General features: G+C 46.2%; 1 protein-coding gene and 1 pseudogene across 7 annotated transcripts in view; both read right to left on the bottom strand.

The window, feature by feature from the left end:
- Nucleotides 1-14,717, bottom strand: part of LOC147623850 (uncharacterized) — a 73,442-nt gene that overhangs the window by 51,562 nt on the left and 7,163 nt on the right. The window lies entirely within an intron of this gene.
- LOC147623851 (uncharacterized) lies at nucleotides 8,919-12,043 on the bottom strand (annotated as a pseudogene). Its single transcript, XR_015269170.1, has 4 exons — nucleotides 10,163-12,043; nucleotides 9,712-10,057; nucleotides 9,476-9,637; nucleotides 8,919-9,352 (listed from the first exon to the last, which is right to left on the bottom strand). The product of XR_015269170.1 is annotated as an uncharacterized LOC147623851 (transcript).

The raw sequence follows: 14,717 nt of genomic DNA, 5'->3' as shown, positions 1-14,717 counted from the left end.
TCTCTCTTGTGCTGTGATTTTTTGCACTGCGTTTTGCTCGTGTTCCCAGATCTGGTCATCATCTCCGCTGCGTATTCTGACACTAACACCCCCTCTCAGCACCAGATGCTGAACAAACTCCAAGAAGCCGAAAAAGTCGTCCTTTGTCAAAGACAAAATAATGCAGCAACAACAGGTACCAGGAAAGCTCCACAAGCAATCTCCACAGCAACTCAGCTCTACAAAAGCAAAAGAACAAGCTGCCAGGTACACTGCTCCTCTAGAAGAAAACAACCATGTAGATTGCGTCGTGCTGCTCCAAATATCGGTGCCAAACCCAAATGTAAACATAGTGCCACAAAAATCCCTAGAAGCTTGTAGCTCCAAGAAGATAATACCCTCAAAAGAAATAGAGTCCATCTGCTCCAACTCTGTACCAAGAGTAGCCAAATGGTGTACATACTACAATAGCATCCTCCTCGAAGGTCGGCATCGCCAGATGTAAGAACTCAACTGCCCCCTCTGAAAACTGATGTTGGGACTCCACAAGCCCAAGCAAATCCAAATCCCAATCCTTCAAGCCCTGGAAGTACCACTGTGCCCCATGCACGGTCACGGACTCACCTGACCACAATCCACAACCTCACACAGAGTAAGGGAAATAGGAACATTCACAGTAGTGGTAACTGAAGTAGTAGTAGCTCCTCAATAGCATCATACAGCGTAGAAGCAGGCTCCTCCATAGAAGGCAAAGGGACCAGCAACACATCCTGGTCACTGGTTGACGAAGAAAGAGTCGCAGGCGAAGCAATAGGAGACAAATCCTCCTCAGAAGCAGTGAGCAAGGATAGCCCACTGTCTTCCTCAAAAACATTATCAGAGATATCATCCTGGCAAGGAGAAGTATGCACAGAAACTGAAGGCAAGGCAACAGGAGAAACAAACTCCTCAGATGCAATGAGCAAAACTAGCCCACTATCCTTTGCCTGCTGCAGGAACATCTCCAAAAGAAGTATCCACAAGATCACTGGCTGCATAGCACCCAGAAGCGGAAACTATCTGCCGATCACTGGCATCACCATACATGTGCACACATAGAAAGTAGAAGCATCATCAGGAGCATAGATGAAGTGTCGAAGAACCGAATCCTAACAATTCAGGAGGAGAAAGCCATAGATCTGTCCGTTAGTCTTCCTCCACCGACACACATCCTCCGCAGAGGCAAGGTCCAACAAGCACCGATTCTTGTATGAGAGAAACTCCATCAAACCATACTCCCTGAGAATAGAAGTAGCCTGCAACTTCCATGACTGAAAGTTACCACCATCCAACTTGTCTGCCTCATCTAAGAAATAACAAGAAAGTGGTAAAGGAGCCAAATCTGAAGCTGTCATCGTTGATCCAACCAATAGGACCAAACCTCATAAGATAAAAAACTGTCCAAATCAGAAAACGCTGATGTAGGTCCCTTCCTCCCACCAAAACGCAGCCCTAAGAGGCTGGACAGCACCCGAAAATCCTCCTGTAGCAAAAAATGCAGAAGCTTCTCTCGACTATACCTCCAACCGTGAGGCCACCAGAAGAGGGAAGCAAAAAATGCAGATTTGATATAGAGAGAAAAGGCAACCACACAGGGCTTGGGAATATGCTATAAGAGGGTGCAAGAGGGAAAGGCATCAACAAGGAATGTAGCTTGGGCTCTCCTCAAGAGAAAAAAAAACGCACAATCTCAGAAGGAGTAGTAGGTACCAAGGTTGCCACCAAAGCCCGAACCACCACAATCCGCCTCTGCATAAGGGAATGTCCACTGGAGAGGAAAACGCAGCCAAAAAGGGGCTGCTGTCTTGAAAAAACAGGCCACCTAGTTCCAAACTCCAAGTAGAAGTGAAACGCTGATGAGAAAGTTACCTTCTGGCTGCAAAAGATGAAGCCAAACCGAAGGAAAACAACCAGCAGAAGCTGTCCAGACAACGCAGCAAGAAGAAGGCTGCAAATCTGTGAAAAACACAGAGGATAAGGGACTGTAAATAGGGCTAAATGTGGGGCAGCATATGGAATCGCTGAACCGGGAGTGATGATACCATGAAAGAGTGCACGGAGCGGAAGCAAAAGAGCACTAGAGTGTGCTGAATAGAGAGTGCAAGAGAGAGAGAGATATGGAGCAACTATGCTGAATATACCAAAGCAAAACAGTCCCAAGCAAGAGACACAAGCAGTCTCGTAACTGAGGGAGCAAAAGATATACTAGGCAAGATGAAAAGGTGAGAGGCCAACCCACCTATTTATAGGTGGGGAGAGCTGGCCGACTAGAACTACATAAGTTGGCCGACTGGACATCTGTATAGCTGGCGACTTACGCAGCCAAGGTTTTCAACCATCACACTTTGATCCCAACATCTATATCCACACAGATCAAGGGATGGTTTGCTATCTAGTGCTGTATGTCGATGATCTCATCATCTCTAGATCACATCACGCCAAAGTGGCTAATATCATGGCACAGCTAAGACGAACTTTTGAGATGACTCATCTTGGTATTCTCTCATATTTCCTTGGCATGAAGGTGGTCCAACATTCTGATGGTATTTTTGTGTCACAACAAAAGTAATGTCTTCAACTCATTACTTCCTACTTTCTTGATGGTGCTATCCCTGTGGCTACCCCATTGGATCCAACCAAAGGAAGAGGACTCACCTCCACATGACGAGCAAGCCTACCGCCAAGTGGTTGCGAAACTCACATGGCTCACAAATTCTCGACTTGACATTTCCTATTGCACATCCATTTTAAGTCAGTATTTCAATGCTCCTAAGGGGCCACATTGTAGTTCAACGATGAGGGTTGTTCGCTATCTAGCAAGTACCTGTATGTTTGGACTTCACTACAGTCATGAAATCACCCTACGTGGTTTGGGCCGGTGATATTGATTCCCGACATTCTCATGGTGGTTATTTGTACTTCCTTGGATCTTCCCCTTTCTCTTGGTCTAGCAAGACGCAGGATACCATTGCAGGTTCTTCCGCTGAGGCCGAGTACCGGCCCTCTATGATGCCACCACTTGTTAGAAACATGGTGAGCTAGACTAAAGTTGGAAACTGAAGTGAGAGAAGACAAAAACACACTGAGATACTTCCATTGATGTGACCCCTTGAATATATAGGGGGAAAGTACAAGAGCTGAGCATGAGTGCATATGGGATAAATCCCTGAGTGCCACATGGCATACACTGAGATGACCAAGACTAAAAGTACTCCTAGTTCTAACATGGTGAGCTAGACTAAAGTTGGAAACTAAAGTGAGAGAAGACAAAGACACACTGAGATACTTCCATTGATGTGACCCCTTGAATATATAGGGGGAAAGTACAACAGCTGAGCATGAGTGCATATGGGATAAATCCCTGAGTGCCACATGGCATACACTGAGATGACCAAGACTAAAAGTACTCCTAGTGAGCATTTAGTAAAAGTACTCCTAGTGAGCACTTAGTTCCAACACCCTCCTTAAGTGATACTAGGAGGACATGACTAACAAGATGACAGATGACAAAGATAGATAATAAGGCAAGATGAAGAGACTGATGACTGATGACTAGACAGACAGACAAGCCAAGATAAAATGACTAAGACTAAAAGACAGAAACATAAGACAAGATCCTAAGACACCCCTCCTCAAGTGATATCCTCATATGGGTCCACAAGGGTAGGGATAGAAATGGATCATAGACTTAGACATAGACAATCAGCCAGTAGATGAGGTCTCACAGACAAAGAGACTGTCAGATAGACATTAGAGAGTCTGGCAACTAGATGATAGATGGGGACATAGACAAAATGCCAAAGACATGTGGGTAACTAATCCACAAAAGATAGGCATATAGACAAGAAAATGACTGATTGTTGATAGACTGAGTGACAGACTGAGAGATGGACCTCAAAGATGGGCTCAAAGACAGATAGATCCACATGGCCTACATCATCGGTGACCAGAGGTGGTTTTCAAAGACAGAGAGAGGACCATAAGATTTGTGGTTGTTACAGTAATGACTTGCTCAATATCTGAGCCATCTCCAGCACTATCTCTTGAAACCTTCTTTATGAAATCCCAAAGACCTTCTTTCATAAGATGATACTTGACTTTCATTTGCCAAGTATGAAAATTTTGCCCATTGAACTTATCAATGGATAGGAATGACTGAGTAGATGTAGTAGCCATGGGGAAGGTCTTACCACTCGTGAGATGTGGCAGTGTCTAATCCCGTACAAAGATAGAGTGTAGACTGAAGAAGATAGATGAGAGGTTAACTTAGCATGAAAAGAGAGCATATGAATGACTGAGATAAAATGAAAGCATCATTCCTCCACTTTTGAAAACGCAAGTCTGCTGCTGGACAGCATTTGGGGCCACTTCATTTTGCGACAGCCTTCCAAATGGTATGTCTAGCTAACCCGCAAGACTAATCGGCAAAATAGAATCGTAGTGAAGATTGAAGAGTTCTTTTACAGACCGGTTTGTAGAAGAACATTTCTTGTAGAGATCAATGTTCTCGCCCTCTTCGTTCTACATCTCGAATCCATGTCAAAATCTCCGGCTCCTTCTCCACGATGGTGTTGCTTCGGGGGCTATGAGCTTGAGGCCGGGAGATCAAGAAGCGCATAGGGTTTCGATTAGATGGCTTTCTGCAGAAAAGATATGAATGCGGACACAGAATAGCAGAGATTAGGGTTTTTGCAGAAGAAAAAAGAGGTTGTCATGGTCTTGAACCACGAATCGGATAAAGACCAGTGTAAAAGTGCCTGCGAGCCACAGCAAGGAATATCTTAGCCTTGGGCGACTGTCGCTTGAACCAAAGAAAGTTGGCTCGTAGAAGCCACTCTGCCGCTTATTCAAGCTCGCGAGTCACAAGACGAAGGCGCTGCTGACAAATATGACATAAGACGAAGGCGCTGCTGACTGATATGACGGGCTGCAGAAGTAAAACGCTGGCACGCTGCTTGAGAGCTACGCAGAAGGGATGGAAGATGAGCTAGGGCTGAAAGGGAAGCTAGGTGGAGACCTGCTCTGATACCATGTTAGAAACATGGTGAGCTAGACTAAAGTTGGAAACTGAAGTGAGAGAAGACAAAGACACATTGAGATACTTCCATTGATATGACCCCTTGAATATATAGGGGGAAAGTACAAGAGCTGAGCATGAGTGCATATGGGATAAATCCCTGAGTGCCACATGGCATACACTGAGATGACCAAGACTAAAAGTACTCCTATTGAGCATTTAGTAAAAGTACTCCTAGTGAGCACTTAGTTCCAACACCACTGAGGCTATGTTACCATTGACACCGCTGCTACCATCTTCGTCGACAGTCAGAGTGTGATTGCTCTTGCTGGCAACCCTATTTTTTCTAACCGTACCAAGCCTGTGGGTGTCCATTTTCATTGTACTAGGGAACAGGTTGAGCTTGGTACCATCAAGCTCCAGTACATTCCTACGGTGGACAACCATGCCGACATCCTTGCAAAGTCCGTCAACCGGCCCATCCTCAAGCGTCTTCGCGAACGGATCGGTCGGCATCGGTCCTCCACATCACCCTCCATATATTAAGAGGGGGATCATCCTCTCCTTTCAGATTTTTATTATTAATGTATCGGGTGCATGAGTCAATGAAAACCCCATGAGGGCACGGCTCATGTGAAACCCACTGCATTGCATTTACCATCTTGCATTCCCTTTGCATAGCATTCTGTTTTTTGTGTTTGGGGCGCATGTGTGAATGAAAACCCAAAAATGGGCATTCATGCATGTGAAAACCTCTTGCATTGTGGCATTGATCCAGTACCGCCCAAACTCAAAAGATTCTACACATGTCAAAGAGCACATGATCTACACCCTCGACAAACCAAAGCCACATTCCTCTTCATGTTCCTCTTCAACCCCTTTTTTCATCTTCTCTCATGGTCCCCTTTTGGCCAGAGAGGGGGGGTGTGAAAATATGCCCAAAGTTACTATTTTATCCAGCCCAAAAGGGTCTTTTTTGGCATTTATTTGTCTTTGCTGCTGGCTGACAGCTCTCCTTGGCTGACCAGCACCCCTACAGCATATAAATAAGAAACTCATCATAATTCAGCAATACAACACAAGAACATCATTGCTCCAAATCTGCTGCAGCCGGTGCTTCTTCATCTACAGGCAGCACATCATTCCATATCTGCTGCTGCTGGTGTTTCTTCATCTGCAGGCTGCGCATCACTTTATACCTTCTGCTGCTGCCCGTGCTCCATCCTCTACAGGCTGTGTTTTACTCCATACCTACAGCTACTGTCGGCCAACCTCTCTGGATCAGGAGCTGTACTTCACCTCTGCAGCAGCCTTCGTCTACAGTACATCAGTGTTTTATATCTACATCATATCATTGGGACAGCAGCCCTCTCTGCTACTCATCATTGGGACAGCAGCCCTCTCTGCTACAGTAGAGATTTCCAGCATTTTTACCTCAGCTCCTACTACCTCGGGATTGCGGCCCTCTCTGCCCTCATCCACCATCACCGGGACAGCAGCCCTCTCTGCTCCTTTACCTCCTTTACCTCGACATCAGGACGGCAGCCCTCTCTATTCATTTCTTCGGGACAGCAGCCTACCATCTGCTTTGGATTGTGGCCTTCTCCACCCTCAGCATCAGCACGAGACAGCAGCCTTCAGAGTCTCACACCGAGCTCTTGTACTGGATTTCATCATATATACACTCACTCATTTTATGCTGTGTTGATTTGCTCTGATCTCTCATACATTTGGTCCTTCCGTCCTTTTTCCCTCACAGTGCTCACCTCAACCTCCACAAGCAAGCACAGCACTGTGAGCCTAGTGTTGTGATCCTCCCGATCAAGGCAAGAGACACCTCTAATCCAATCTTGAGAAAATTCCATGAGTACCCTCTAATAAGTCCCAATCCACTCTCTCATAGGGTTTCTCAAAATCAAGTAGCAAGATTGCCAAGGGCTGATTACTTGCCTTGGCCCACTTTATCGCCTCCCAAAAAGGTAAAGATGTTATCAAAGATGCTTCTTCCTTGGACGAATCCATTATGTGTCATGAATGACTATCTATAACACTAGCTGCAATCTCATGTTTACTGCATTGGCAAGAATGTTTTATGCAATCCCAAGCAATGGGATAGGCCTCCACTGGCCAATGTTAATCTTATCACCACCCTTAGGGATAAGGTGAATAAGACCCTCAAAGAGGCATACAGCCCGTGCTCCACATATCCTGTAATGACACAATGATCTCATCCCCAATGTTATCCCAAAAACTCATGAAAAACATGAGAGGCCATCACCCCCAGGACATTTACCATGTGGTAATGGCTGAATCGCATGTCTAAGCTCATCTGCCGAAAAAGGGGCATCAAGTAATGCACACATGTCATCCGAAATTAGCCAGGCAAGGACTCCCAAACCTTCTATTATGCGCTATCCCTTTGAGGGGTGCAAGTCTCCGCAGATAATAAGGGGTAGTAAAAATCAGAGGCAATCCTCCTGACCATGTGAGGTTCTGAGTTGAGCACTCCTTGTTGCAGTTGTCTAACTGCATTCATTGTTATGGGAGAGGCCATGGGCAGCAAAGAAATGAATATTACATCTACCTCCCTTCTGAATCTAGAACGACTCCTGTGCATGATAACCAAAATATGCACCCTGCTCAAAAGAGTCCTACAACTCAGCCCTTACGGTGCATAATACATCTGAGATCCACTGGGCGCATCAGTGTGTTTCTCAAGTTCCCTATGCAAAGCACACACTCAACTGATGGCTCTCTCTCCCTATCAAGATCTCAACTGTTGATTGGCACCTTCAACTTACCCTGTGAAACGAGAATGGACTCCTCCAAGAGTAGGGACCTAAGATCATCAAAATCCAACTGAGTGGATGTGACCTGGCACCACAAAGATCGAGAAATCACATCATAGTCCAAGGGAAGCTTGGTGAGGATAAGTGCAGCCAGCTAAGCAGCGAACAAAGCAGCACCCGTAGCCAGTAACTGGTCATGGATAACCTTGGCCCTCATGAGGAACGTTTGCATGGAACTGCCTTCAGGAATAACAAACCGTAGAACTGCCCTTGCAAGGTAACTGCCCTCATCGACAAATCTCAAGCAAAGAGATCCTCCAATTCAGACCATACCTAATGAGCACTAGTGATAGTTTGCACGGCCGAAGAGACCTCCTCTGTGATGGTCCGCACGAGCACAGAGTGCGTCTTCGAGTCTCGATTCTCCCAGTCTTGTAATTCCGCAACAAAATCATCCTCCTAATCCTCAGGCTTCCTCTCAGTGCCCTGAACAATATCCCACAAATTCTTGTGGATGAACCAGATCCGCATTTCAAGCTTCCAATGGGCATAGTTGGGTCCTTTCAACTTGTCATCCTTGTTCGTAAAGGCGGGAGCCATTTCCATAGCAACAAGAAACACAAATCTCAACTCTCAAAGACTTCTCTCAAGTGCAAGGTGGTTCCAAACGTTATGTACTGTACGGATCCGTACGTACTGTACGTTGTTTGGTACGGAAAAAAATTTTAAGTTACGTAAAAATACGTACCATTGGTAAAAATACATAAAATCTCAGAAATTTCAGCCACCCACATTAAATTTCAGTCCATGTTCACATTGACATATAAAACTTTCGAAATAGAGACACAACAAGGTCAAAAACCTACTAATTCAAAAGTGAGAAATTAGAATCACAAAGTCGTCAATCATACTTAATAAGTTAATCGTACTTAATACTTAATACTTATTACTTAAGACAAGTCACATTGTCACAAGTGAGTCGTGACAACTCACAATTCACATCAAGAAATGATGAAATTTGAAAATGAGTCTATGAATAATGACAAAATGTGCCATGTCCATACAACACCAAATCAAAACTAAGGTAGTCCAAATCAAAACTCATCATCCGATGAGGATGATGACCCTGGAGAATGAAGCATATAACCCTCCGTGATGACATTGCCCTCGTCATCATAGTCAGGCCTGTCATCATGGGCACAGGTGGGTGGGCTGCCTCAGATGTCCCTGTCCCTATCTCTGCATCATCCTGCTGGGTAGTGTGAATGAGGCGAACGGCCTCATTCGCACGTGCTCGAGGAGTCTGAATAGGCAGCTTCCCTCTCCGGCCAGAACTCTCTGCATCTGCAGGTCCCTCATGTAGCTGAATTTTATAAGCTCGGGCTCTCGATCTCGTCACCCGCCTGTCTACACTCTCCAGCTCTCTATGCAGGAGGCAAAGAATCTCGTCCTGCTCATCTCTCAACCGTTGCTCTGCCTCATCAATGGTGGTAGGATCTGGGACCAGCTTGACACGTGTTGGATCCACCTATTCAACGTAAAACCAAAGAGAACGCGGAGTGTCAACGACTCAACTTTTTGTATACTATAGTATAAAAGCTATGTAAATGGGAGGCCAATCCCCATAAGAGAATGAATAGGATAAACTCACCTGTTTTGGGGTGCCCAAAGCATGATAAGCTCGTACGAGCTTCATGTTGGCCCTACAATAGACCAGTCTCTCTAGTTGAGAGGTGCTCAAACGATTGCGTATCTTTGTATGTATGAGCGAGTAAGCGCTCCAGTTGCGCTCACAAGCACCTGCTGAACAATCCTGCACTCCAATTCATTCCCAATAAGCTTCACAAGACTAGTTCATAGTCCATAGTACATACATGATATACATACCTGAGATAGCACTCGCAGAGCTATATCTGTAAGCTGTGGAAGACCCTGTCTTCCATAGTTTTGCCACCAAGTAAGAGGAAGCTTGGTGGCCTCTGGTCTAAGAGCAACAACTCTAGCAAATGAGGGTCCCAAGTTGTTGACCCAGCTGCAGAGCTCCGCATCAATCTCCAATTGCTGCTCCACATCATACATACTATTAATGTACCTATCTCGTAAGGTGAGCAGCTCCCTATCATGAAAGAGAAGTGGCGTCTTGTAGAAAGGATGGAGGAATGCAGCCATCCCATGAATGGGGCGACTCATATACCCCCATCGATAATCCACAATAGCCAATATATCATCTCGGCTGCAAAGAGTAAAATAAACAGAGAAGTGGAGCAATTAGTAAGTCAAGACTCAAGAATCAAGATTCTGTAATTGGCCATCAAGAATCAAGATTTTACTTACTTACCAATTCTGTGTCAGGGACGTACAGGCTGCAATATGACTCTTCATCTGCATGAAGAGGTGGTACACTAAGCCCAAAGTGGAGCCCTCCATGTCTGTGACTCGCAGAAGTACAAATACTGGCTGCAAAGCCACTAAGAGAGTTTGCACATCCGTCCAGAGGGTCTCATCCAGTATCCGTCTCTGTATGTATTTGGTAGGCTCTGTCTGTGAATGATACATATCTCTCCACTTTGGATCCACAACTGTCTGTAATAGTAGATCTCTCAATTTGAAAAGCCTGTGTAGCACCAAATACATATAGGCAAATCTTGTCTTGGATGGCCGCACCATATCTAGGTTGTTGTGGCTCCTAAAGATAGCCAATGCCTGCTGCTTCTTTCTGAAGAATGTAGTGATCTTCGTGGCATCAGAAACTGTGGGTTGCACCCAACTCAGCTTGCCTATGTCCTCCATAAGCAAATCAAGGCAATGGGCTGCACAGGGAGTCCACACAATGCAAGGAAACTCCGCCTCCACCATGTCTCCCATTGCCTTGCAATTAGCAGCATTGTCTGTTACAACCTGCACCACATTCTCTGGACCAACTTCAACAATTGCTTGGCGAATATGCTCATAGATACTCTCAGCAGTGATGCGTTCGCCTGCCTTCCCAGCATCCACAGCGCGTAAGAAATACGTACCAAGACATGAAGAGACAAGAATATTGATGATGTGTCGTCGCCGTGTGTCACTCCAGCCATCTGAAATGATAGTGCAACCAAATTGTTGCCAACCTGCTTTCACTGGCACCAATGCCTTGTCTATCAAGGCCTTTTGCTCATCAAGCATCGTGGTGCGCATCTTTTTGTACTCAAGCCCTGACCATGACTCCGTGTGTCCAACCTGGGCTATAGCTCTGACCATCCTCTTCCATTGGTCAGTCCTCAAAACATTGAAGGAGATATTGCACTCTATGAGAGTGCGAGCAATCTCCATCTCAGCCACCTTTTGCCTTTCTTTGACCCAAGACTGTGCATGCACACGAGAAGGCAAGGTGGTTTGCCTTTCTGTATATGTATCACCCTCATTCTCATCTTGCATGACAGAAGGCCTCTTTCTGGCACACGATGCCTGCTCAGAAGAGGCAGGCTGAGATTCATCAATCTGCGTGGATGGACCAGCCAAGTCCCCAAGAAGAGCATCATGAAGCGCATCCTGTGTCTCTTGTGTGCCTCTTCCTCTTCCAGCTGCCCCCATTGCAGGGAAATTTTCAGCAATCAACTGATCTCTCAATGCTTGTGGCACTCTCTTGCACCCTGCACAATTGTTGGTGGTGCCAATGCCTATGAGGTGCTTGATGACACGAGTAATTGTACTCGTGAGGGTGAAATTGCAGTACTTGCACTGCCATTGTTGAGTGCCACTACCTGCCTGCCCTGGAGTACTCACAATGCGAATGACGTTTGTGTGCTCCTTCCAGTATGGGTTCTCTCGCTTCGGCATGATTGCTCTGACAAATTCAATGCACAATGCCATACAATTTCAATCAGGATTCAGCAATCATGCAATGCATAATATTTAGTGGGCAGCTCAGGTGAGAGTGAGTGTGAGAGGGAGGGAGAGAGAGAGAGAGAGAGAGTTATGTTGCTGCCTTGGGGGCCTGAGCAAGGGTGGTTGGGGAAAGGGGTGCGAACAGCTTACAGTATCGGCGACCACCACACGCTGTACGGAGTCCAGGCGGTATCGGCGAACCCAGGGAGGCGAACAGCTTACAGCCGGCGAACACAGAAGGGAGGGTGGTGGCGAACAGCAGGCGGCGAACACACAGACGGGCGAACAGCTTACGGTATCGGCGACCACCACACGCTGTACGGAGTCCAGGCGGTATCGGCGAACCCAAAAAAAAAAAAGATACGAGACGCTATCGCTGGCAAAACCCGAAACGACCATAAATTTTTTTATTTTTTTTTAAACGTACGGATTGATCCGTACGTACGGATCCCCGTACTGTACGGATGTACGGTACGGAATGGATCCGTACGTACGTTTTGATCCAACCTTGCTCAAGTGCTTTCCAACGAAGCGAGGCTCTAGATGCAATCAGCCCCCTCTCAAACCTAAGAGAGGAGGAGGCTAGACAGCAGCAAAACACGCCAAGAAACCACCAGGAACCTCCTACCGGAAGGGCAGGGACTCGTGGAGGAGGAAGGAGATGGACAGCCGCTTGTCTGTCAACACCACATGCAAGAAACTCACCAACAACTGATGCCGAAGCAGAAAACACAGCCAATACTCCAACTCTTGCCTCTGTAGAAGAAAACGCAGCCAAGAACCTGGCCGGCTTGCCTCTGTAGGAGAAAACGCAGCCAAGAAACTGGCCAGCAGCAAGAAGAGGGCTGGTTGGACCAGAAAACCCAATAGATTAGAAAAAGGCAGCCACTGCTTGGGACTGATCTGCAGCCATGAGGAGCTAGGGCAGAAAACGCAAGGCACAGAAGAGATGGTGGGCAGATTTGCAATAGATGGAGCAGCCTGAACCTAAGCGAATGATACCATGTTGGAGCAGCCTCAACCTAAGCGAATGACACCATGTTGGAGAATGCACAGGTGGAACATAAACAAGACGAGAGAGAGTAGAGAGAGCTTGTGTGGACAAGATCACCTTTTATATTAGCTTGAAGCTTTACAATGGCAATTGGCCAGTAAGAATGTTGAACTTGTGCAAGGGATTGGATAATTGAAGTGAGAAATAGGGGAACTCCTTATATAGTGCATGTATGACCTAGCCGACTACACTCAAGCAGGCCAACCAGCTCACGACCTACTAAATCAAGGAGAAATACATAAAATGCCCTAAAATAGGTACAACCCCAAATACACTGAGATGCAAAAATTCTAACAAAAAGAACTATGGAAAAGCACTTATAATAAAAGTAGGGCTAAGTTTAGGGCCTAGGCTCCTATATAAGTGAATCCAAGGCATAATTCAAGGACACAACCGTCTAGTCTGACTCGTAGCCTAAGGTCCAACAGGATTGCTCACCCCAAGGACACTTGCAAGGTGTGGCTTGGTCATATGGGATGCCAAGGTGGGGGAGCTCTGCGGGGGTGAGTCCGGATGGACTCTATGGCTCGGAAGTGAGCCTAAAGCCTTACTTCTAGGTGTGTTCCATGTTAGATGATCCTTGGTCAGTCTTGTGTAGTGCATATATGACCTAGCCGACTGCACTAAAGCAGGCCAACCAGCTCACAACCTACTAAATCAAGGAGAAATATATAAAATATCCTAAAATAGCTACAACCCCAAATACACTGAGATGCATAAATTCTAACACCCCCTCTGCAGCTCATAGTGTGCAAGAGTCGAAAGCAGATAAGCCGATGAAGATGCAACCATGGACCCTCTAGCACCGCGAATACTCGAATCACCTCGGAGAGAGCATCCACCAACCTATTTCCTCGAAAAAATGCCACCAAGAAAAGCAAGGAACTTTACTTGGCCACAAATTCCCACACAAGTGTGCAGTGAACTCCAAGAATAGATGATGAACTGCTGGACACACCACGCCTATAATCCCCAACAATGGACGAAAAACACATCACATCCCAAAAGCCTCGAACAATGAACTCAGAAAAGATCCAGTTCATAATCTCTGCTATACAAAAGATAACCATGTTTTGCCAGATGTCTAATGGTTGGAACTTCAAATCACGGTCCCCATGCACCAGTAATAAGTGGAGCTGTAATCAGCCCCCTCTTCCACCCACAAGCCTTCTCTGGCTGGAAGCACACGGGGGGGAACGCATGTGTACTAGAGAAGTACACCATCTGGGTTCTCGTGAGCTGGAAGCGCCCTGGCAGCCCTAGAAGTGGTGCTAGAATCTGTATCACTATCCTATGTCGTGTCTTTGCCTTTTCTCTGAGATGAAGCCTTGCTCTTGGTCTTGTCCTTCTTCTTGGACAAACAATCCTTGGACATATATCCTCTTTTCCCGCAAGAGAGGTGGCAAGTTGCAACTTCGACCTTTCTTCCCAACTGAGAAAAGTGCCTGGTCAAAACTATTGACTGACACCTTCAACTTACCCTGTGAAACGAGAATGGACTCCTCCAAGAGTAGGGACCTAAGATCATCAAAATCCAACTGAGTGGATGTGACCTGGCACCGCAAAGATCAAGAAATCACATCATAGTCCAGGGGAAGCTTGGTGAGGATAAGTGCAGCCAACTGAGCAGCAAACAAAGCAGCACTCGTAGCTGGTCATGGATAACCTTGGCCCTCATGAGGAACGACTGCATGGAACTGCCTTCAGGAATAACAAACCGTAGAACTGCCCTTGCAAGGTAACTGCCCTCATGAGGAACGACTGCATGGAACTGCCCTTGCAAGGTAACTGCACTCATCGACGAATCTCGAGCAAAGAGATCCTCCAATTTAGACCATACCTAATGAGCACTAGTGAGAGTTTGCACGGCCAGTAAGAAATCCTCTGTGATGGTCCGCATAAGCACAAAATGCGCCTTCGGGTCCCGATTCTCCCAGTCTTGTAATTCCGCAACAAAATCATCCTCTTGATC

The sequence above is a fragment of the Cibotium barometz genome, chromosome 26 (genome assembly GCF_041138505.1).
Source record: "Cibotium barometz isolate CiBa-2024 chromosome 26, ASM4113850v1, whole genome shotgun sequence".
Lineage (NCBI taxonomy): Eukaryota > Viridiplantae > Streptophyta > Polypodiopsida > Cyatheales > Cibotiaceae > Cibotium > Cibotium barometz.
Note: the sequence above shows the minus strand (reverse complement) of the source record. Positions and strands in the feature narration are given on the sequence as shown.